Consider the following 22,858-nt stretch of genomic DNA (forward strand, 5'->3'; position numbering starts at 1 on the left):
AGCAAGACAGACATGGCCCGTGGAGACCATGGGAGAGAGACAGATGATAAACCTGAACCAGGAATACCTGAACAAGGTGATTTTTGATGGTGATGTGTGCCCTCAAGGGAATAAATATGGTGATCCGGTAGAGGGTTACTGGTGATACGATTAAGGGTTAGCGGTGGGGATCTGTGAGGAGATGAGACTGGAGTTGAATCCTCTTTGATGAAGCAAAGCCAGTCATACAAGGGTGAGCGGAGTATCTTCCATTGAGAAGGAAAAGGAAAGGCAAGGGCTGGAAGATGAGGGGGAAGTTGGCGTGGCTGAGAAACTGGAGCAGGTGGGAGATGAGCCTGGGCGAGTAGATAGGACCCAGATTACTTAGGCACCTGGCTGCTAAAATGAGGAGTGGGGAGTTTGTGGAAGGCTGCAAGCAGAGGTGAAATGTGCTCTAATTCACACTGAATCTCAAATCCATATCCGGATTAGGTCTTCCCTCCAACCTCTACTTTGTAGAGGAGTTCCCCAGCGAGGGATTCTCTACTTCCTGTCTGGGGCTGGAGCCTCGTCCTCACCCTGGGGATTCTGCTTCCTGTCTGGGTCCTTACTTGGTCACCCCTGCTTCCCTTGAACCTTGATGATCATCACTATCTAGATGCCTCTTCTCAGTTACCCTCCCATTAGTTCAAACAAGCTCAGACAATCACGCTGACTGAGCCTGAATTCAGTGCACTGTCTCTTTGCATGCTGGTGGTTGAACCACTGTGACTTAGCCGAGAATCCAGATGGGTCTCCATGCTCTTCCCATCTTGACCTGGGCCACCATGTCCTAGAGGTACCTTCAGAGAGCTCAACTCATGAGAGAGTTTCCAATGCTTAACAGCTCCAAGTAGAAACAACGCACAGTAGAAGAGAGAAATAGTGTTTGCTTTGTCTTGTCCTGGTCATCTGAATTGTTATAAATAGAAGGCTTTCCCAGTCCTAATTAGAACGTTAGTTCTTCCCTACCTTCCGCCCTCCCTCCCTTCATTCCTAGCATCCTTCCTTCCATACATTTTTCTGTCCTTTCTGCCTTCTCTCTCATCTTTACTCTTTCCATCCTTCCTACCTCAATATCTATAAGAAAAGTAGAATCCTTCAAGGGATTTATGAACATGATAATCCTAGTAATTATACTAATAATCATTATGATGATAATAAAATAATCATAGCTAGCATTTATTGAACATTTAAATGTGCCAGGCATTGAACCAAGCCCCTTTCATACATCTAATCTCATAAATCCTCACAACTCTAATGGGTCGTGTTAATATCTCTATTTTAAATGTGAAGAACTCGAAACCTTTTAAAGGTTAAGGCACTTGTCAAGGTTGCACAGGAAGGCAAAGAATAGAACTGGCTGATCTAGATGCCGAAGCCGTGTTCTTCCCCTCACTTGCTGTGATGGTTTGTATTATTAAGCGTGACTGAACCTGTATTCCATACTGAGAACTTTGTAAAATCCACACATGTAGAGACAAAGCATCTTTAACTCTTTTTTGGAATGAGAATGGGTATAATTAAATAAAGGGCTCCTAGATCTAAGCAGACAGGGAGTTCTAATCTTGACTCTCCTTCCTCCTCCCAGAAATGCTCATAGAAACCTTCAACCACTGTGGTGGGAAAGGTCTGGCTCACTTGGAAAAAGTCATTGCGCATGTGATGTGTGTGTGTGCATTTATCACATACTATGTGATAGTGTGTGATAAATCACTCTATGCCATGACCGTTGAGTCACCCCAGTCAGACTGCATTAGTATGGCGGTATCCCCATCAATTTCTGTTTGCCCACAAGATGCTGTACCTACTACTGGCTGTGCTTCTTGGTGTGTTCAGAGGGACATCACTCTCCCTCCTGTGGTCCTGGTGGTGTTGGTGGTGGTGAATGTGTTGGGAGAGGATGGGGTCCATTTATTCTGACCACTGTGGCTTAAGGAGGGCCATTTTAGATCTTCTGAGGGAACAGTTAATCCATTTGGAGGATTATGCCAAAACTAGATTATCCACTGGACGAATACAGCCACCATAACCCTTCTTTCCTCTTCAGCCTCATTAAATACCTCCTGTCACCAGGCTCAGCAGTACCCGGCGGGTGTGACAATCTCATCTCTGCATGCCCATTAGCGGGTTGGCTCAGTTGCAGCATTCCCTTTCAGGATAAATACACCTCCAAGATGACTTCTTTATAAAATAATGCAATTTAAACTAAAACCCAGAAGGTTTTGTATTTTAAGCCGTTGCTCACCAAAGAAATGGGTCCTGTTATCATTTACTTTCCTCTAGCAAGGAGGACATCATTGCATAGAGGGGTGTATTTGACTAGGCAACGTACATAGAGGCATACACGCAAAATCATCACACACAATAGTCTCGAGGAAATTAGAGTCTGGGATGAAAGATGGTTATGCTTTAGGAAGTCTCTGTAGCCTAGAGAATCGTTTCTCAAAAAGATACCAACTGCAAATACTAAAATAACAGCTACCAAGACACTTTGGGTTGTCCTAGGAGTTGTCACTTTTTAATACATTTTTAATATGGTGATATTGCATGTGTTTGGTCAAATTAGGGTGCGTGCTTTTCCTTGTAGGTGAATTCTCCAGATAACTGAGACAGTGTTTCCCCCATTGGGTACCTGTTTGTTTAAAGGGAAACCATTATTTAATGTATCACAGTCCTCTTTGCTTTTTGAAGCAGAAAATACAGAAACCAGGTTAACCTTTCCTTAATGTCACAGACAAGCATTATCAACAGTTGTGACAGAGAGAGAAAGTACTGTATTTGAAATCATCTGATACGACATACATGTTTATACTTGGCTGCTCTTCACAAAGAATTGGAGGCAGTTTAGAAAATTATATGTAATACAAAAGGGAAAGAGCAAATAATTGAAGGAATCAAGCTGAAGGGAAAATAGGAAAGCCAGGGAAAAGATCTGTGCGAGAGATCCTCTCTTCAGGTTCTAGTTGCAAGTGCTGGAAGTCCAGCGTGGAGTCACTTGAGGACCACAAGGAAGTCACTGCTGAATTGCAAAATACTGCAGGAGTGAGGAGTGGTGGAAGTGGCCTTGAGGTTGACCAGAACTAGCTCCCGAGTGCTGTCAGAATCCTCTCTGTAGGTTTCTCATCTTTGTTTCTCTGTGTACCATATAAAGGGGGTGTGGTGGTATGACTTACAGGAAAGCATGCATTTCTCTACCTGTTCTGATAGAAAAATCTGGGAAAAGGACTTTGCTTGGCCCAGCTTGGGTCACAGGAACATACTTGGACAAATCTCTCTTGCTAGGGGATTTTTATTATGTTCAAACCAGTCTCACTCTAGTGCCTATATGCTTGGGAAAATGAGTCTGTTATCATATATGGAAAAAAGGTGCTACTCACACAAAAGCAACAGTCACTACATAAACATTTCACACGAAACGTCATCCAGATTTTCACGTAAGCTTCCCAGTGACCAAAACAAAGCCGGAAACATGGCTGCTTTTGTGATTCTCAAGTTCTATAATACAACCGGAGACAAGAAGACAGTAGAAAAAAAAAGCCAGTTTTCTGAAAACTCAGGTTTCCCTTAAATTGATGCCAGAATTTTGTCTCACTTGGTGGTGTCTGAATTAGAGAACCACAGAATACCTGAATTGGAAATGTAGAATTTTAAGGAGCTCTAGTCCCAACCTTCTGAAGTTAGAATCACATTCCCCAGACTGAGCACTCACACACAGTTGTTTTGTTTCTCTTCATCTCGCAATCATCGACTTGATTCCGTTGGGGTCTGGGCAGCCTGCCTTTGCCAGGATTCAGAACTAACAAGCAGCAACGAAAATAAACAAATGAAATGTCCTGGATCTCATACCCATAGCAGGGAATGGAGGTTCACACCCTCTCAAAGGAATACCTCGACAAGACAAAAGGGGCTCCAAGAATCCAGAAATCTAAGCAATGCCAAGCCATGTTCTCCAACTTGGGCTGCTGTTTCTAGGCGTATTTAAAACAGCTCCTATCCATCTAAGTGCAAAGATATTCTTCCGGGTTCATGATCACAAAGCCTCGGATTGACTTGCATTCTTCTGCCAGGGAAAACATTAAGTGGCCTTATGGGAGGCTCATATTTGTAGTACATGGAGGGCATGGCCCTCTGTTCCTTGGTGTCTCATCTCTTCTCCTGATAATTCTGTTCCAAACCACAACCTCGCAGGAAGTAGACCTTACTTTCTGAGTTGGAGATGCTGTTCCAAGGCCTGTGGTTACTGGCTCTGCCAGGCTTGCATCCACCTCTCCCTGCTGCCTGCCAGCTCTCTCTCTCTTGGGACGATATTAACACCAATTGCAAAATTTCCTTGCCTGAGACTGTCACTTGTGTATTTCTTTACTGCCGATAGTTTGTGTGATTGCTTTGGAGGACAAGGTTCCTGGGTCTTTGCATTTGGATCTTTCATTAAACTAGCAAGTGATCTGCTTTATCACCTTCCCTGGGCCAACCAATAAATGGCACCTTTCTAATTGTCTTCTATAGGTTGAAAACCACATAAGTAGACTTTTTAGAAACATGTACAAAGTTAGAGCCTGCTGAGTTCTAAAATGAGTGTGTGAGAGAAAGTGTGTATGTGTGTTTAAGGGGCTTTTTGAAAGCCATTCCTCGCTATCTAAGGCCATCTCATTTATCTAATTTCAGGACTAAATTTTGGTTAAGTTACTAGAAGTCTGGCATCTGAGTAAATGGAACATAACCGTTCTTAAAGAGACATCAAGTATCCTTGAACCCCCTCACTCTGCATCTCTTCAGTGACTAGTGGATGTGTCTGGGGAACAGATTGGGGGCCCAAATGAGTTGCTCCTGCATCCACGGAGAAGCACATCTCCACTTCTCTCGCACACTGAATTATTTGCCAAAGAGAGATACAGCTGGCTCTTGTCTTTCAGAGGCACGAGGGTGTTCTGGGTGGATCTGGGGAGAACAGCAGCCTGCCCTCAGCTCATCATTGCTTAGATGAGCCGCCAGAGAGCCAGTGTGTTCTGAGGAGGGCGGCGGAGAGGCGCGGGTGGTTGCAGAGGGAGCTGGGGTGGGAGTCATCAAAGGAGGCAGCTGTCCCAGGGGCTCCAGACAGCGTCTCATCTAGACGCCCTGGAACTCACCCAGTTTGCTTCAGATGTTCCAGGCTCGTTTTGGTACGTGCATTTACATCTTCTCTGCCTTCCTCGGGGGACGTGCTTTAAAGCCAGGGGATTGTGAATTTGAAGTTTCAGAGCTTGGCTGGCTAACACTGCACTAGAGGAAATCGTGCGGCAGAGTGACAGGATCACTCCCTGGGGTTTAAGGACAAGAAGACAAGCCTTCCTGCTCACCCCGCTCTCAGCCCCAACACACAACACCACACACACACACACACACACACACACACACACACACATAGCACCGCACACACACAAATACACACACACACACACACACTTTGAGACTTAAGGCAAATTGCTTAAGCATCTCAGATCTGTTTGTCTGCCCGTCGAAAGGAGACGCATGGTGCTCAGCCTCCAGCCAGCTGGGGGTTACCACCATTAAGGGCAAACTACCAAACGTGGTGCCTGATCCAGAGTTGGCACTCAGTCTTTCTCCCTAAAAAAATAAATAAGAACAATAGTCGCATGTCTGGATACTGTAAGAGCCCGTGGTGATGGTCCTGTCTTCGTGAATGTCCTTCTGGAAGTTGGTGCTCGTTCTCCAGGGCTGTCTTTAGTGCTCTGCAGATCCCTGGGTGGACACAGCATTGGTTGACTTTGCATTTGTACTGTTTGTGTGTGTGTGTGTATGTGTGCGTACATGAGTGTGTATGTGTGTCCTGGTGACTGTGTGCACATTTGTACAGGCATCTGTGCTTCTTCCTGGACATTTTTCAGTCCTTAAATTGACTTGTCCCAGACAGGAAATGTGGCGTAATCTCTCTCTGTCTCCCCACGCTGTGTGCACAGGAAGGCTTAATAATTTTGTGACAAGTTTATTTATTTACCACCATGTGAGAGCTATTATTCTGTTCCAGGCTACTTACTAGGTGCTTTATACTTGGTATTTTATTTAATCTCCATCACAGCACTAGGAGATGGGTTTTATTAACTGCATCCTTTTAATGACTATTTATATAGTCAATAAGATTATAATGACTTAGACCCCTACTGAGCAAGATAAGGATACAGAAGCTAGGAGGGATTGAGTGACTCGCTTGATGTCACAGAGCTACCGTGTGGTAGATCTGGGACCCAAACCACTTTTCTGTGATTCTGACTCAAACTCTAAAATTTGATTAACCAATGGCTCTTAAAGTGTGACCCAAACCAGTAGCATCAGCATGATGCAGGAGGTTGTTAGAAATGCAGGTTCTTGGGGCCTCACCGCAGACCTGGAGTCAGAACTCCAGGGGTGGTCTCTGACAGTCCTTGTCTAACGAGCCAGTCCAGGCGGCCTGGGTGCTGGCTCAGGTTGAGGACTCCTGCCCTGGACGCCACAGTGTCGCTCGTGGAACACGGACCAGGAGGGAGCCATGGTGGGCTCCAAAGCTGACCGTCTCCACTTTCTAACCATGTGCCTCTGGGTACCATATTAATCGTTTCTGTACCCCTTTTCCCTTATGGATAAAGCAGGGATAATAACAGGACAAACTTCCAGTCACTGTGGAGATAGAAAATGATACAAGACATGATATCGATACATGGTACAAGACACTTAACTAATACCTGGCACTTAGTAGGGACTTGGTAAGTATTATTCGTCGGAGTGCATGCTCGGTCACTTCAGTTATGTCCTACTCTTTATGACCCCATAGACCTTAGCTCGCCAGACTCTCCTGTCCGTGGGATTCTCCAGACAAGAATACTGGAGTGGGTAGCCATGCTCTCCTCCAGGGGATCTTCCCAACTCAGGGATCACACCCGAATCTCCTGTGTCTCCTACATTGCAGGTGGATTCTTTATTACTAGCCACCAGGGAAGCCTTATTTGTCATTATTATTATTATTTAAAGATTTAAGATTGTTTTTTCGAAATATTTCTTCACCATCCTGCCCAAATTCTGAATCAGTCTGCTTTATTTACTTTTTTAATTGAAGTATAGTTTATTTACAATGTTGTGTTAATTTCTGCAGTACAGCAAAGTGATTCAGCTATACATATATATACATGTTTGTGTTCTTTTCCATTGTGGTTTATCACAGGATATTGAATATAGTTTGATGTGCTATACAGTAGGACATGGTTGTTTATCCATGCTATGTATAATAGTTTGCATCTGCTAACCCCAAACTCCCAATCCACACCTCTCCCCTCATCCCCTCCCTCTTGGCAGTCACAAATCTGTTGTAGATAAGTTTGTTTGTGTCACACATTTTAGATTCCACATGTAAGTGATATTATATGGTACTTGTCTTTCTCTTTCTGACTTTTTACTTAATATGATTATCTATAGTTGCATCAATGTTGCTGCAAATGACATTATTTCATCCTATTTATGGCTCAGTAACATTCCATTGTATATAAGTGCCACATCTTCTTTATTCATTCATCTTTCAGTGGACATTTAGATTGTTTCCATGTCTTGGCGATTGCAAATAGTGTACTTCACTGAACAGTGGAGTGCCTGCATCTGTTCAAATTATAGTTTTCTCTGGATGCATGTCCAGGAGTGGGATTGTTGGATCATATGGAAACTCTATTTTTTAGTTTTTTTTAATAACCTCCATACAGTTTTCCATAGTTGCTGCACCAAGATTTTTCTCTAATAGAAGGGAAAAATCACTCAGGCCCAGCCTTGGTTAGGCTTCCGAATTTCCCTTCTTGTGCTTCTTCTGAGGATTGACAGTTGCCTTCTCCCAAATTGCCTACCCTTTCCTGAAAGCTGTGTTCTTCCCCTGAAGAAGGATCTGCTGCCTGGGTTGGGGTAGTATATCTCAGGAGTAAGACTGGAATCTGTCTGCCAAACATGAGTCATGTGATTTGGGGTATGCTCCTTATTATCTGGAATCTTACATTTCCTTATATGAAAAGGTTGAACATCATCTTGGGAGGGGACAATAATATTTATTGGGTACTTGCTGTGTCCTAGGCATTATTCTAAGTACTTCATATGCATTATCTCATATGAGCTTTAGTTACCTGCACAGTAGGTGGTAACATCATCTTCACGACGAGCTGTCACAGAGCACTCACTTCTTGGAAGTCACACAAATAGGTTTGGGATCCATAAAGTCTGACCCCTCAAGCCGGCATTCTTTTTCCTCTCTTTTATCGGAATATAGTTGATTTACAATGTTATGTTAGTTTTTGGTATTCAGCAAAGTGATTCAGTTATATGTGTGTATATGTGTGTATTCTTTTCTAGATCCTTTTAATTACATTTTATTATAAGATACTGAATAAATCAATAGTCTCCTGTGCTATGCGGTAAGACCTTGTTTTTTATTTTATATGTCGTAGTTTTATATGTAGTAGTAGTTTGTTTTATATGTATGTAGTCTGCTGATCCTAAACTCCTAATTTATCCCCCCAACTTTCCTCTTTGGTAGTGGGTAAGTTTGTTTTCTATGTCTGTGAGTCTGCTTATGTTTTATAAATAAGTTCATTTATATCTTTTTTTTTTTAGATTCTCCATTTAAGTGATATCATATGATACTTGTCTTTCTCTGTCAGACTTACTTCATAATCTCTGGGTCCATCTATGTTCCTGAAAATGGCATTGGTGCATTCTGTTTTATGTCCAAGTAATATTTCATAGTGTGTGTGTACATATATGCCACATATTCTTTATACATTCCTCTGTTGATAAAGAGTTAGATTACTTCCACATCTTGCCTATTGTAAATAGAGCTGCTGTGAACATTGGGATACATATATCTTTTTGAATTAGAGTTTTCTCCATATTTGTACCCAGGAGAGGGATTGCTGGATCATAGGATAACACTTTTTAGTTTTTTTTTTTTAAGAAAACTCCTTATTGTTTTTCACAGTGACTATACCAAATTACATTTCCACAAACCGTGTAGGATTCCCTTTCTTCCATACCCTCTCCAGCATTTATTGTTTGTAGACTTTTTGATGATGCCAAGCCAGCATTCTTAACTACAACTACCTCAATGAGTTGTTAAGAGAAATAAGTGAAATGATGAACATTAAACACAAAATGGTGCCTGACAGTTGGAATAAACCAACTATAGTTTAATAAATTAATTTAAAAATAAAATTACAATTTAAAAAATAGCTGAAACTAATAATAATAAGTGAAAAAGAAGAGGAGGAGAAGAGGAGGGAGAGGAAGAAGACATAATGCTAATAATATGGATGGAAGTTTTTCCATTTGGTGCAGGTGGAATTTAATCTCCTGAGAACCAGGTAGAGAGGCCTCTGTCTTGCCCGTGAGTTCAGTCAGCCCTTAGAGAAGATGCCTTCTCTCTCTTCCCCCCGGTGAGCCCCTGGTGTCATTAGGAAACAGTTAGCACACATCATCTTTCTTCTCTATTTTTGCAGCCCGCCATCTGGAGTGCCTCAGCTCCCTGGGATGTGTTCACACTAAATCAGCAGAAGAAAGCATTAACTAATTTCTCCATTTCAGACCTGCTCATCTGGGTAACAGTGACCTTTAAGACTAGTCTCATCCACCTCATAGCCATGTGCCATATGTTGGATGTCAGTTAATAAAGCATATTTAGACTTAGCAGGCTCTGTAACACCTTATGGCTGGCGGGCGATTAATTAGTAACTTCCTTACCAGCATCTTCTGGGCTGAGGCTGACAAGGCGTTTTGTTTGCCACTTAGTGTCCGTTTGCCTTGGCACCTTTTCAAGCATCCTCCGGGGAGACTTCATTGCAGACTGAGCTTCCCATTCACTCCTGGCATCTGGGACCAGCACATTTCCTCCCAAAGATGCTTATCCCCACACAGAGGAGCATGCTAGGCATGACTCCTTGTGCCCCATGTTCTCCTTTACTGCTCACAGTAACCTCACAGGACAGGGGTTTTGGCTCCCATTTTAGCAGAACAGGGGGGTGAAAGTTGAAGAAACCAAGCAGTTTGTCCTGTTTATGGAAGAGTTTAGGTTTGAACCTCGGTGGCTCAAATGCCGTGACTTCATTTCCATGTATGCTTGTTTTCACTGATACGCAAGGTACTATGTTGACTGTTTGGTTTTCGTCATGCTCAGGGAGGCAGACTCTGCTCTCATTCATGTTGGATCAGAATGGGAGGCTTTAAGTTAATCCCAATATCTCATCCAGTCTCTTCCCAGTTCTACCCCTCCTGCTATCACCCTGCTGGTCCACACTGGGAGAAGTAAGCAGAGATTCTGACAGTCATCTTGCCCAGGACCCGTGTTTCCTCCTCTGTCTATTCATGACCTCAACCCATAAGCCATGGGTGGACTCCTGTGGGTCCCATGTGATTTACCAGAAATCCTTAATAACTGTTTTATTGACTATATATGAGAAACAAAAATTAACCAAGTTACTCTTTCTGAGTCTTCTGTTTCTAAGGGGCTATATTTGATCCCAAAGAAAGTAATTTCCATTCTTTGGAAGAGGTTTTCTAAAGAGATTACCTGGGAATGAAGGGGGCCAAGGGAACCCTCACTCACACCCAGCTGCACATGGAACCCGACACTCTATGACTCAGACAAAGCCAGTAGAATCAAAAAGCAGCAGCAAACTCTCCTCCAAGCCCATGTCTTTAAACATTTAGTCAACAAGGGTTAGAAAGTAACTCTCAAGATCATAACTTGTTTGAGTTCAGTTGTAACACTGTGGACCTCAGTGTATTTACTACACAGGTCAAGATAAGAGAACCATGGAAGAGCTGGAGATGGTCAGACTAGCCAGGCAATAAAGTGAGATGGTTCTAACAATCCAAGTCCATGTGACGTTAGTGGTAAAGAACCCACCTCCAATGCAGGAAGCATAAGATATGCAGGTTTGATCCCTGGGTCGGGAAGATCCCCTGGTGGGCTACAGTCCATAGAGTGGCAAAGAGTCGGACATAACCAAAGCAACTCAGCACGCATACACGCAGAGTGAGATGGGTCCAGCAAACCCAGGTCATAGTATCCACAGGGGTGGGGCAGCCTGGAATTCGATTCCATTATTGTTAATGCTCAAAAGATTTCTTCATTGTGGGGAGGATTGTAGGATTGTAGGATTCCCAGATGTCTTCTCAGGTTAGAAAACATGATATGTGAAGACCCAAAATAGGAGGGAAAATATGGCATGTACTTCTCCATTCTGAACTTTTCTTGACCAGTTGTAAAATAAATTCCATATTGAAATGAATATGAGTATAGAAAGAAGCAGTAACAAAAATTGCATAAATCATTAGGATAAAAAAAAGAGACTTCAGAATACTTGGTCATTTCAGTGACTGCATCAGGATGTGATGTTGCCCACCTGCCCCTACAAACCCAGATGCAATTCTGTCAAAGGGCCCTATAGATTTTTTGATTGTAGCATTTGTCCCAGTCTGCCTCCATATAGTTCACTTGGCTATTTACTTCATGATTTGATTCTTGCAACTAAAGTGCAAGCCCCCAGGAAAGCAGAGACCTTGCCCATCTTGTGCATGGAAACATGAATATCGTTTTACCCACAGTGCCAGCCCATCCACTCATGTTGGAGTCCAGGCAAAGAGTCTCTGCTGTTGTCAGTCTTCTCAGCTCTGAAAATGACATGGTCAAGTCCACTGTAAGCAGCAGAGATGCTGGTGAGGGAGCATCAGACAGTGTGATAATGATTTTTTAAAAAGGTTAGCAGACATGGCGGGTGCAAGACTCACATCCTGGGGTGTACTGGCCTCACCTGCATGCAGCTCTCAGTGGGTTTCTCTGAGGATGGGCTTAGACACCAGGTGGGACAAGGCTTGCTTTAGGGAAGCTCCCTAATAATCTGCAGAGGGTATCCGGGGGATAAAAACAGAGTGACTAAGTATTAGGCTGAGACCTGTCTGGAATTTGATAGGGTCAAGGGCATCTTGACAATCAACAGGCACACCCATTCCACATTAAAACAGTTCGTAAAAAGGAGTGCCCACCTCACTTCTGGTGTGAGACCCTTCCTCTCCCTAGGTTCATATGAACTAGTTAATTAAATCCCATCACGTTGAAATGCTGTGTTTTAAAGTCCACTTTTCACTTACTTTCTGGTATATAAAGACACCCTGGGTTTTATTTAGTCAGATGTCTAACTAGAAATTGCACTTTTCAGAAAAGATAAAAAATAATGATCATCTAATTCCCCATTTTCCACAGAGCCATTTAACTTTCAAGTGCTCAGTACTAATCAATAAAAGTCTTTCATCACACAACCCAATAAGCAAGATCAAATTCAAGGGAAATGCTCAAAAAAGAGCAGTGGTTGGCACCCAAACCATTTTGTGAGGTCAGAATCACTTTTCCGCATGAAGCTAATTCCTTCTTGTGGCCCAGAGCTATTCTATCTCCTGCTCTCTGATCTCTTGCTTTTAAAATCTGAGTCCATTGGGTGTCCTGCTGAGAATCAAAAGGGTCTACTATGATCAGCATCCTGTAAAAACCTAAGACCAGAATTGATAGCAGATATGCTGTGTTACCAGCTCAAAGCCCAATTCAAGGGCTGCTTTGCATCCAGGAGACCTTACAGGCATTGGTTTAGGGAAGTTAGCAGATATGAGGAACATGTGAAGAGTCAGTCTTACTAATGATATTCAGATGGTATTTGAACCCAAATTTCTGGGCTCATTCCCCAGACACCTTCCTTTCCCCTCAGCCTGTCCAGGGACAGTGAGCACATGGAAGACAGGAACAAAGGAAAGGGGAAGAGCCTTAATTGTCACGCGGGCTTGAGCCCCAAATCTCAATACAGAAAATGCAAGTGAGGAGGGTTGAGGTTCAGGGTTGATAATTAGCACTACAGAGCTGACTTTCCTACCAAGTCCAAACCTAGCTTTTGATTTTTACCATCTTCCATTCGGCAGCGTGGGAAGAAAAGACAGAAGCCTGAGAGAGAAACCATGGCCTGGCTTCCTACCCTCCTCTCATGCGTCTAAGAGGACAGAGACAGACAGATGGACCTAATGTAAGTGCCCCGTTAAAACTAACAAATGTAGAATGATCAGTTAATTGAAGCTTGCTAATGAAAATTTGCTAATTCAAAAATTTTCATCATTTGAAATAATGAAATATTATTCAATATTTCATTGAATAATATTGAAGCATTGTATTATTTCAATATTTCAATGAAATATGAGGTATTAGGACTCAACTATTACCTCTATGAAAGTAGCTTTTCTGGAATAGAGGTGGAACTCCAGTGCTGGTTAATGTGTGTGTGGTGGGGAGTGGGGAAGTGCAGCTCCAGGAAGAGAAAGGCAGAGAGACAGAGCCTGTTCATAATGGATACTGCTATATTCTTCTCATACATTGTCCTTTTCATAAATTTATTTATTTATTTACCTTTGGCTGGGCTGCGTCTTTGTTGCTGCAGAGGCTTTACTCTAGTTGTGGCGAACTAGAGGCTACTCTCTTCTTGCGGTGAGCAGGCTTCTCACTGCAGTGGTCTTTCCTGTTCCGGAGCACAGACTCAATAGCTGTGACTCAGGGGCTTAGTTGCTCCGCAGCGTGCAAGATCTTCCCAGACCAGGAATCAAACCCGTGTTTTCTGCATTGGCAGGTGGATTCTTTACCACTGAGCCACCAGGGAAACCCTCATATGTTATTCTTAACCAACTTGGAAACACATCATCACAATCTATTAATAATTCCTTGAAACATATGTATCCAAAAACACAGTTCATTATTAAATAGATTTTTCTTTATTTTCTGTACTGTATTTAAAAGATACTATTGAAGGTTGCAGAACTCTGCTCTAAGAGACCTTATTATCCATGCATATCCTCAAAAATAGAGGTAGAAAAATTGTTGCAGTATAATAGTATCAACAAATAAAGCAGTCCATGGTTGAAAGTTAGATGCCAATATAGTATTAAGAGCAATATAGATAGCTACTTAGAAGAAAAAAATTTAAATATTTATTCCCATACAACTCAAAAATAGGTTATTGTGAATTGCAATACAAAATACTTAAAAATTAGAGTAGTCCTTAGGCTGCTTGAAACAGTTTTCTTCTTCAAATAAGGTCTAGAAATCAAAGTAAAAGACAGTCACTCATGTCCAAAGGTTCTCTCAAAGGTTCTGTGTGTTCAGGAGGTTGGGAGAGGCCGCTGACTTCAGGTTGGACTTACCTGTGTCAGTCTAGTCCACCTTGAGCAGCTCTGTCCCTACTTAGGAGGCTGTGGGCTGTTATTCAGTGCACCTCTAAGATGATACAAACATCCCTGGTTCAAATCACAAGCAGCAAAACCAGTCTGGAATCACTCGCTGCTTTCTCTCTAGAAGTTTTTTTTGCCTTGTTGTTGTTGTTCAGTTGCTGAGTTGTGTCCAACGCTTTGTGACCCCATGGGCTGCAGCACACCAGGCTCCTCTATCCTCCACTTCCAGAATATGCTCAAATTCATGTCCAAGGAGTCAGTGATGCCATCCAACCATCTCATCCTCTGCTGCCCTATTCCCCCCCTGCCCTCAATCTTTCCTAGCATCAGGGTCTTTACCAATGAGTCAGCTCTTCACATCAGATGGCCAAAGTATTGGAGCTTCAGCTTCAGCATCAGCCCTTCCAATGAGGATTCAGAGTTGATTTCTTTTAGGATTGACTGGTTGGATCTCCCTGTAGTCCAAGGGACTCTCAAGAGTCTTCTCCAATACCACAGCTTGAAAGGATCAATTCTTTGGCACTCAGCTTTCTTTATAGTCCAGCTCTCACATCCATACATGACTACTGGAAAAACCATAGTTTTCACTGTACAAACCTTTGTTGGCAAAATGATGTCTCTGTTTTGTAATATGCTATGTATATGAACCAAGTAACTAACTTTTTTTTTTTTTTAACAAAATTGGTATTTCATAAGGGAGAGCTCAGGGAATTCCCCCTGCAAGAGGTCAAAATATTGGGGCCTATCTTATTAACATATTTACTATAGCAGGGTTGTAAGCTATTTACCAGTTGCAGACCTTCACCAGCCATCCCACTTCCAGACTGGACGTTGTCAGTCAGGGTTGCTCTCCTGACAAATGATTGTGAAACTGGATCCTCCTGTTTGTAAAGAATGCCTCCATTCTCTGGGAATGGGGACTTTGTTCTGTCGTTTGCTATATCCTCAGCTCCTTCCACGTGTTAAAAGTTTGTAAAGCAAAACATAAATGAATGAAGGAGTGAATTCCCTTAAATTCAGTTGGAACGGTGGAAATTACAGAAACAGAAAATAAAGCATCTCTTTTTCTGAAAGATTTAGGCATTTTTCTTTTGAAGGAGTTGGGACTGGATGACTTGGTTTTGTAACAGTTTCCATCATCCACTATAAAGGACTCCAGTTTCACCAGATCTTATTTTGACTCGAAATGTTTCATGACAGGTTTATGGCATTAATTTCCTCCCCTTGGGTGCATGGTCTTTATATGTGTTTTCTTCAGAGGATAAATCAACTTGCTAGGACAAGACAGACAGAGTATCCAATAGTCTTTGGCAAACAAACTCTGAGGGGATTGTAGCCCACTGTGGCGTATCCACTCATCAAGGTTTTAATGCTAAAAGCTACCAGAACACAAGTAATCAGCTCTCAAAAGTAAAAGAGTTTTATTAAATAATTTCTCCAAGTCGTATTGCTGACACTGTCACTTCTATTTCTAATGGATTTTTAGACTTGTTGTTCAGAAGTTAATCCTGTTAATAAGATTCGATTTTCTTTTTCTCTTAAACAGTGCACTTTGAAATACTTATGATGAGGCCTGGGCATATTTGGTGTGCAGGATTGCTGTGGGTCTCTGTGTAAAGCTGGCAAGTGAGACTAAGAGAATGACTGGAGAGAGAAGGGAGGTAAAAAAGTGGAAAGACCGATGACTCCTCTGAAATTTAGAAAAGAAAATAGGTCGGCGTTTCGTTCTGTGAATCTAGTTCAATCTTGTGCATTACGATCAAGGGTCTTTAACCTGAAGGAGGTCAGCCAACTTCCTTTTAAACAGTCTTACTGCTTAATAACTACATAAATGGCTATACACTTGATTAAAAAGAAAAACAATTTCCTGGCATAAAGCAGAGCTGCCTGTTCTCCAGATTTCCTTTTGGCAAAATTTCCCTAATGAGCTTTAATATTCTTTTATTTCTGAAACTTTTTTTTTCTTTGCCTACCTTAGAGCTATGAAATTTACAGCTCTTATATAGGCAGCAGAAACAAATTTATTTTATGCAATCTTTCATCATAGATAAAGTAGTAAGAACCTACTCTGTGCAAGACAAGGAGGAAAGAGGGACTTCCTTGATGGTCCAGTGGTTGAGATTTGCCTTCCAGTGCAGGGGGTTGGGGAGCCTCAAGGCCAAAAAACTGAAATGCAGAGCAAAAGCAATATCGTAACCGATTCAATAAAAACTTTAAAAACAGTCCATATCAAAAAAAAATCTTAAAAAAAAAAATAGAGGGGAAAGATCTTGAAGTCCAACCAAAATTTAATTTGGGTGTTAGAGAAAAATAATTGAAAGGAAAGGCATATCAGTTGAGGGCTGCCTTAAATAAAGACTTGGACTTCCCTTGTGGCTCAGACAGTAAAGAATCTGCCTGCGATGCCAGAAACCTGGTTTCCATCCCTGGGTCAGGAAGATCCCCTGAGAAGGGAATGGCTACCTACTCCAGTATTCTTGCCTGGAGAATCCCAAGGACAGAGGAGCCTGGTGGGCCACAGTCCATGGGGTCACAAAGAGTTGGACAGACTGAGTAACACTTTCACTTTTTTCACTTTCATTTTGAATAAAGACAGTGTGATGTCAAAGAGAAGGCAGGATCTGAGGATGCGCGTGTCCTGAAGGATGCAGTGTTCACCAAGGGGAGTATTGGGAAAGCAGTTTAAGGTTCATTGAGAGCAGGAGGGGAAGGCTCTTGAATGCCAGACAAGAAAGCATGGGCTTTATTCAGTAGACAATGAGACATGATGGCTACTGGGTAGGTAGGGGGGTAGGAGAAACATACTGTCCAGGCTAATGCTTGAACATGCAGGCAAGCATTTTGAATTAGGGGATATTTTCTTATACCTTAAAAACCCTGTTTCCCAACTTTCCCTGCATTATAAAATCTGATTATTGGTGATGCTCTATTGAACTGAAAACTTTTATTAATATTTGTGGCTTCATTTTATAAAATTATCATAACTGATGGATTTACGGTTCTGAAACAGTAACCAAATCGTAATAATGAAGCCATTAATACATGCACCTAGGCTTGAGGGTACGGTATTTGTGACAATGGAATATTTGCTCTGAAAGCAGCAATCCCCAAACTAATATATTTATATCTCCATGTAAGTTGCACAAATGTCTCCCCAGCCGGCAGCACATTGTGTCGCCTTGACAATCAGAGTTCTTCCATCGATGTTGGTGCTTTCTTCCGCTTCGCAGGGGGAGAAAAAAAAAAAAAGATGTTTGAAATATAAAAGAAATTAATTATCAAGATGATCTTGAGAGACTTAAAAAATAATTTAAGAAGGAATTTCAATTTGAAGAGCTCACTGTTCCTGGGGTTTCTCTGCAAAGGCTGTGGGGTGTGTGTGTGGATTTGTTAAGACTCACAGCAGCATTTACATTTAAATGAAAATACAGACATACAGGTTTGACAAAGACCATCTACTTATGCCCCTGAAAACCATTTTTTTTTTCCATAAAAGGGGAAAAAAACCCCATCCTGTTAACGCCAATCCACGGAGATACCAATTTATTCTTTGTGAAAAATAGTACATTGTGCAACAGTCTGTGTTATTTATTTATTTCATTAATTTTATTTATTTGTTACTTTCCTGGATCGATGTGTATGTTGAGAATCAGCCTCCTAAAGCAGTTAACGACCTCGGGTTTGTGTTCTATTCATTTACTGAAAGTGGAACCTGAGAGAACTTTATGGTCTCTCTCTCGGCTCCATTCTGCCTCCACCCCACTGCCGCCGTTTCTCTTCTCATGAAATTGAGACCCAGATGGTTCAGGTGACTTAGCCTGAGTTGTGTACCCAATGATAGCCCTGGGGGAGCTCGGACATCCTTGGCTCCCCACCAAGTGCTCACCTTTGACTTATTCTGACATAGTCATCTAAAGTTCTTATTGGGAGAATGTCAGTAGCATCTGGAAAGGATCTTCTTCAGAAAAAGGTCTTACCTGTCCACTGTATTCCTTTCTGCTCTCAGTCAACCACTGTCCTAACCTGGGGGCTGAGAGCAAATAGTACTGATATCAGAACTAATTCTGAAAAAAGCCTGGGTGTGTCATAACTTTCCTAACATGCACTCCTTTGTTCTAGTTATTCAACACAAGCGATGTCAGAGTATCTGTATTATCATCTGCATTTTATGTCAGGTGAGACTTGGAGATGTCACATTGCTTGTGTAATATCACACAAGTAGTGAGGTTTAGGCAGAGATTTGAACCCAAGTCATTTTGAAGTCAAAGTCCATCACAGTCTTTATGATACTTCAGATACTCTTTTGACCCAAAGACCTATAGCCAGAATCTGTCTTAACAGTTCTGCTGACTCCCTCCCTCTGCACAGTATCCCTTCTGCTCTGAAGCTCATATTGATCAAATGCAATAATCAATCAGAATTTAAGGACCATATATGAAAGAAGAAACACTTATCTCTGCTTGGAGCCTCTGGGTCTTCAATTTCAAATATCAAAGCAAGATTTCTAGGCATTACACAAAGATTTCACTGAAATGACCAATGTTGTGATGTTGATATAAAGCACTTTGGGACACTTCCAAAGCTAAATTACTCTCCAGAGTCAAAAGCCAAACTTATCTTCCAGGGCTGCTTAATTGTAATGGAGCAACTACTGAGTTCCAGCGCTTGGGGCCAAGTTCACCCAAACCATTTATTTTCCTAAGATGCAAAAAAAAAAAAAAATTTGCATCCTAAAATGCAAATTGTGTTCCATGAACACAGTTTGTTGCAGTTTTTGCTTATTCATGCATTTATTTATCTGCTTATTAAAACAAGGACAGCTGTGTACAAAACTGGAGAGGTGCATACTCGGATGAGAGAAAGCTGCCTTTCTTAAAGTACTGGAACTGAGATAGACGGGAGATGAAAATGCACTCCTGCTCCCTGTCCTAAGGGAGGCACAGGACAGACCAGATTCTAAAGAGAAGAATTTTAATTCTAGTTCAGTTGCTTACTAGCTGAGATGCCAAGTGTCCTCAAAATGAAACCAGAGACTTGGCATAAGTTAGTTTCAAAGGAGAAAGATCAAGCATTGTAGCCATTATGCATTTAGAAGAGATGCTTAATGGGTACTCGTGGGTAAATTTTCTTATGAGAGGGGGAACGATCATGACTTACGAATGAGTCCATGACTGGTCGAGGCAAAAACAGGGCAGAAGGGGATTGCCCCTGGTGGCACTCACCAAGTTTTTGCAAGCAGGTTTATTGCCACTCGCTCCTGTCTCCTTTGGGGCTGTCTTCAAGGTACCATTCAGAGTTTAAAATTGACTGACAGCCATTTTTTTTTTTTTTTAAAGCACTGTTTCACTTCAAGTCTGTGAACTCTGCAAGGGCAGAGAGTAAATTTGTTTTGTTCCTTGTCACGCCCCAAACACAGTTCATTGCTTGACACCTGGCAGGGATGTCCTGAGGTAATGGTTATGGTTATTACTGAAGTTATGACTTTTCCATATTCAGATTTCTGTAATAATTTCAGTGTTCCCCCCCCCCCCCACTGTTTTATTCCACTCTACTGTCTTGACTCCTAAGCTTGCATTTGTTTGGATCTTGTAGCTCCTTTTCAGTTTTCACTCATTTTTGTCTCACCATTCTTAACTTCTCTGGTGCCTAATTCTCCTTTCCTGTTCTGCACTCAAGTGTCTCAGCCTCATTTTCTTCCATTTAAGATAGAAATAATCCAAAAGGGCTGGTTGATTATAGAAGAAAATGCATGTAAAGAATCCAGCCCAGTTTGCAAGGGATATTTATTTACCATTCTACCGCAAATCTTGTGACTAGTCTTGGGCTCAGTAAACCATACTGATGGGGCAAGAGCTATAGTTATCCTAACCTCAGCCTGGAGAAACGTGGTCTTGAAAAATAAACAGTGAAGTCAGGCTGAGTTGTGTAATTTTCCCCCATTGTTTATGAAGGTGATTTCCAGAAATAAAGAGCTCTTTTGAAAACAGAGTAAAAATCTGTACATGCTGAAGTCCACATTCTGTACTCAGTTTACAACTGAACAAAATTTCATTTGCATTTAAGAACAGAAAAATGAAACAGAAAGCTGAAATTTATTTCACTTAGGATTTAAAGAAAAAAAGAAGGTATTCGGACAGAGGTAGGCATAAGCAAGAGCGTGTGTTCCCAGTGGCCATGATGCTGTGTGATTCATGAGGTCAAATTTTACAATTACAGATTTTGCATAGATCACCCCTTTAGCTTGGGAGATAATTCTTTCCAAGACGTGCTTTCTCTTCTCCCTGGCTCTGTGTGGCCTGTCACACTCTTGAGGTGCAACATTACAATTCAGCAGTGTAAGAGATTCTAAATTTGCCCTCAGCTTTGGCAAAATTAAATGTGCCCTAGCTAACTCCAAATCAAAGTCAGTTTTCCACCACCCCTTTCAGATATTTGCCATTTTCAAATGAAATGAATGTATGAATGACTAAACTCATATATATACCACGAAATGAGCTAACCTCACCTACCTAAAGACCTGAACATAATTACAAATAACCTTAAAAGTACATTACAAAAAAGTAAGCCATATGAAGAGAAATGTACAAAATGAAATTATATGCAATATGCATACATTAGTTCAATCCTTTAGTAAAATGGCTGAATATTCTTTTTGTGAAGTAGGATTTAGTCAAGCAATACAAACTTTGGCTCTGCAAAGATTAGACTAGCCATATCGTTGAATAAAGTGCTGGCCCAAAAGCTGAAAACGAAAGAGAGAGATTAAGAAAAGCAGAAAGAGAGTCTACTGGAAAGAAAAGGGGAGCGTGAGTGTTCATGGGTAGTGAACACTCATCAGTTCATTCTCGGCGCTGAGGTCAGAGTGACTTCACTGGTGTCTGGAGTCATCTTGTAAGACAGTGGTCCCCAACATTTTTGGCACCAGGGATTGGTTTCATGGAGGGCAGTTTTCCCACAGACCGAGGAGGAATGGTTCTGGGATGATTTAAGTGCATCACATTTATTGTGCACTTTATTTCTATAATTGTTATGTCAGGTTCACCTCAGATCATCAGGTCCTGGAAAGCCTGGATCAGTAAGTTTCATTATTTCCTTATAGCCTCAAAGGAAAGGCCTGCGTGGGAACTGGACATTCGAGACCCTCTCCACTCTGCCCCAGCCTCCTGATCCATATTTGTTATTCATTCTTTCCCTTGAAAGTCCAGGACTCAATCATTCTTTTAAGAAATGTATTTATTTATCTATTTATTTGGCTGCATGGGGTCTTAGTTGCAGCACAAGGGATCTTCATTGCATCTTGTGGGTCTTTTTATGTGGTGTACAGACTCTCTGGTTGTGGCATATGGGCTTATTTGCTCCGAGGCATGTGGGGTCTTAGTTCCCCAACCAGGGATCCAAGTCACGTTCCCTGCATAGCAAGGTGGATACTTCACCACTGGGCCACCAGGGAAGTCCCCATCCAATCATTCTTGAAATTTGCCTCCTATAAAACTGATCAAGGGGCTTCCCTCATAGCTCAGTCGGTAAAGAATCTTCCTGCAATGCAGGAGACCCAGGTTCAATCCATGGGTCGGGAAGATCCCCTGGAGAAGGAAATTGCAGCCCACTCCAATATTCTTGCCTGGAGAATCCTATGGACAGAGGAGCCTGGCAGGCTACAGTACAGGGGTCTCAAGAGTCAGATACAATTTAGAGACAAAACCACCATCACAGAACTGATCAAGTCTACTCCACTTCCTCTTCTCATCTTCTTGTCTATCTTAGCTCCTTATTAACTGTCCTCTAAGGCTCAGAACCAGTCCTCTGTAATCTGAGACCTATCTTGCCCTGGACCCTCCCAGCTGAAGGACTGTCAATCTATGATTGTCACATATCTATGGAAGTTGCACTCCATGGAAGTAGTGGCTGAATATCTGAGCTGAAGAGCCATCCACATCTGAGTGACTCCTCCCTTTCTGCTGTAGTGACCATGAGGGTGCTGACTATCCAGTATAGCCTCAATTCACACCTCTTGAATATGAGATGATGTTAATCTAAGTCTCACATCATAGTTGTGAAAATTAAGAGATATAAAGACTCATGGCAGGTGCTTAGTAGAAGGACTCATCACTCTTTGTCCTGAGTTTACATACTGATTATAAAGGGAAGCGCCTCAGAATCCACTGATTCTTGTGACAAGCCCATCTGTGCTAACAAGAAACGCAGAGTGACTGGTTCACGGATCACTCCTCCAAGATACATTTTGTCAGGGTTCCTTCTTAGGAGATGTGAGGATTGTATGGGAAGCTTACTGAAAAGGCAGCTTTCTCAACCCTTCATTTCCACTGATAGTGTGAGTGTAAGTTGGACTAGCATAAGTCCAGGAATCTGTATTTTTAACAAAATTCTAGCTGATTCTGTTGCAGAAATCTAGGGACCACTCTTTGACAAACATGACCTAGTAGAGACAATCTTACATTCTAAGATTGGAAATTCAAGTCACCATATTTAGGATTGTGTGACATATATACTGTTATCATTGTACTGAATCTTTATATTTGTGTGTGATTGTATTGATGTGTAGCTCATATGAAGCAAAACA

This window comes from Muntiacus reevesi, chromosome 2 (assembly GCF_963930625.1).
Source record: "Muntiacus reevesi chromosome 2, mMunRee1.1, whole genome shotgun sequence".
Lineage (NCBI taxonomy): Eukaryota > Metazoa > Chordata > Mammalia > Artiodactyla > Cervidae > Muntiacus > Muntiacus reevesi.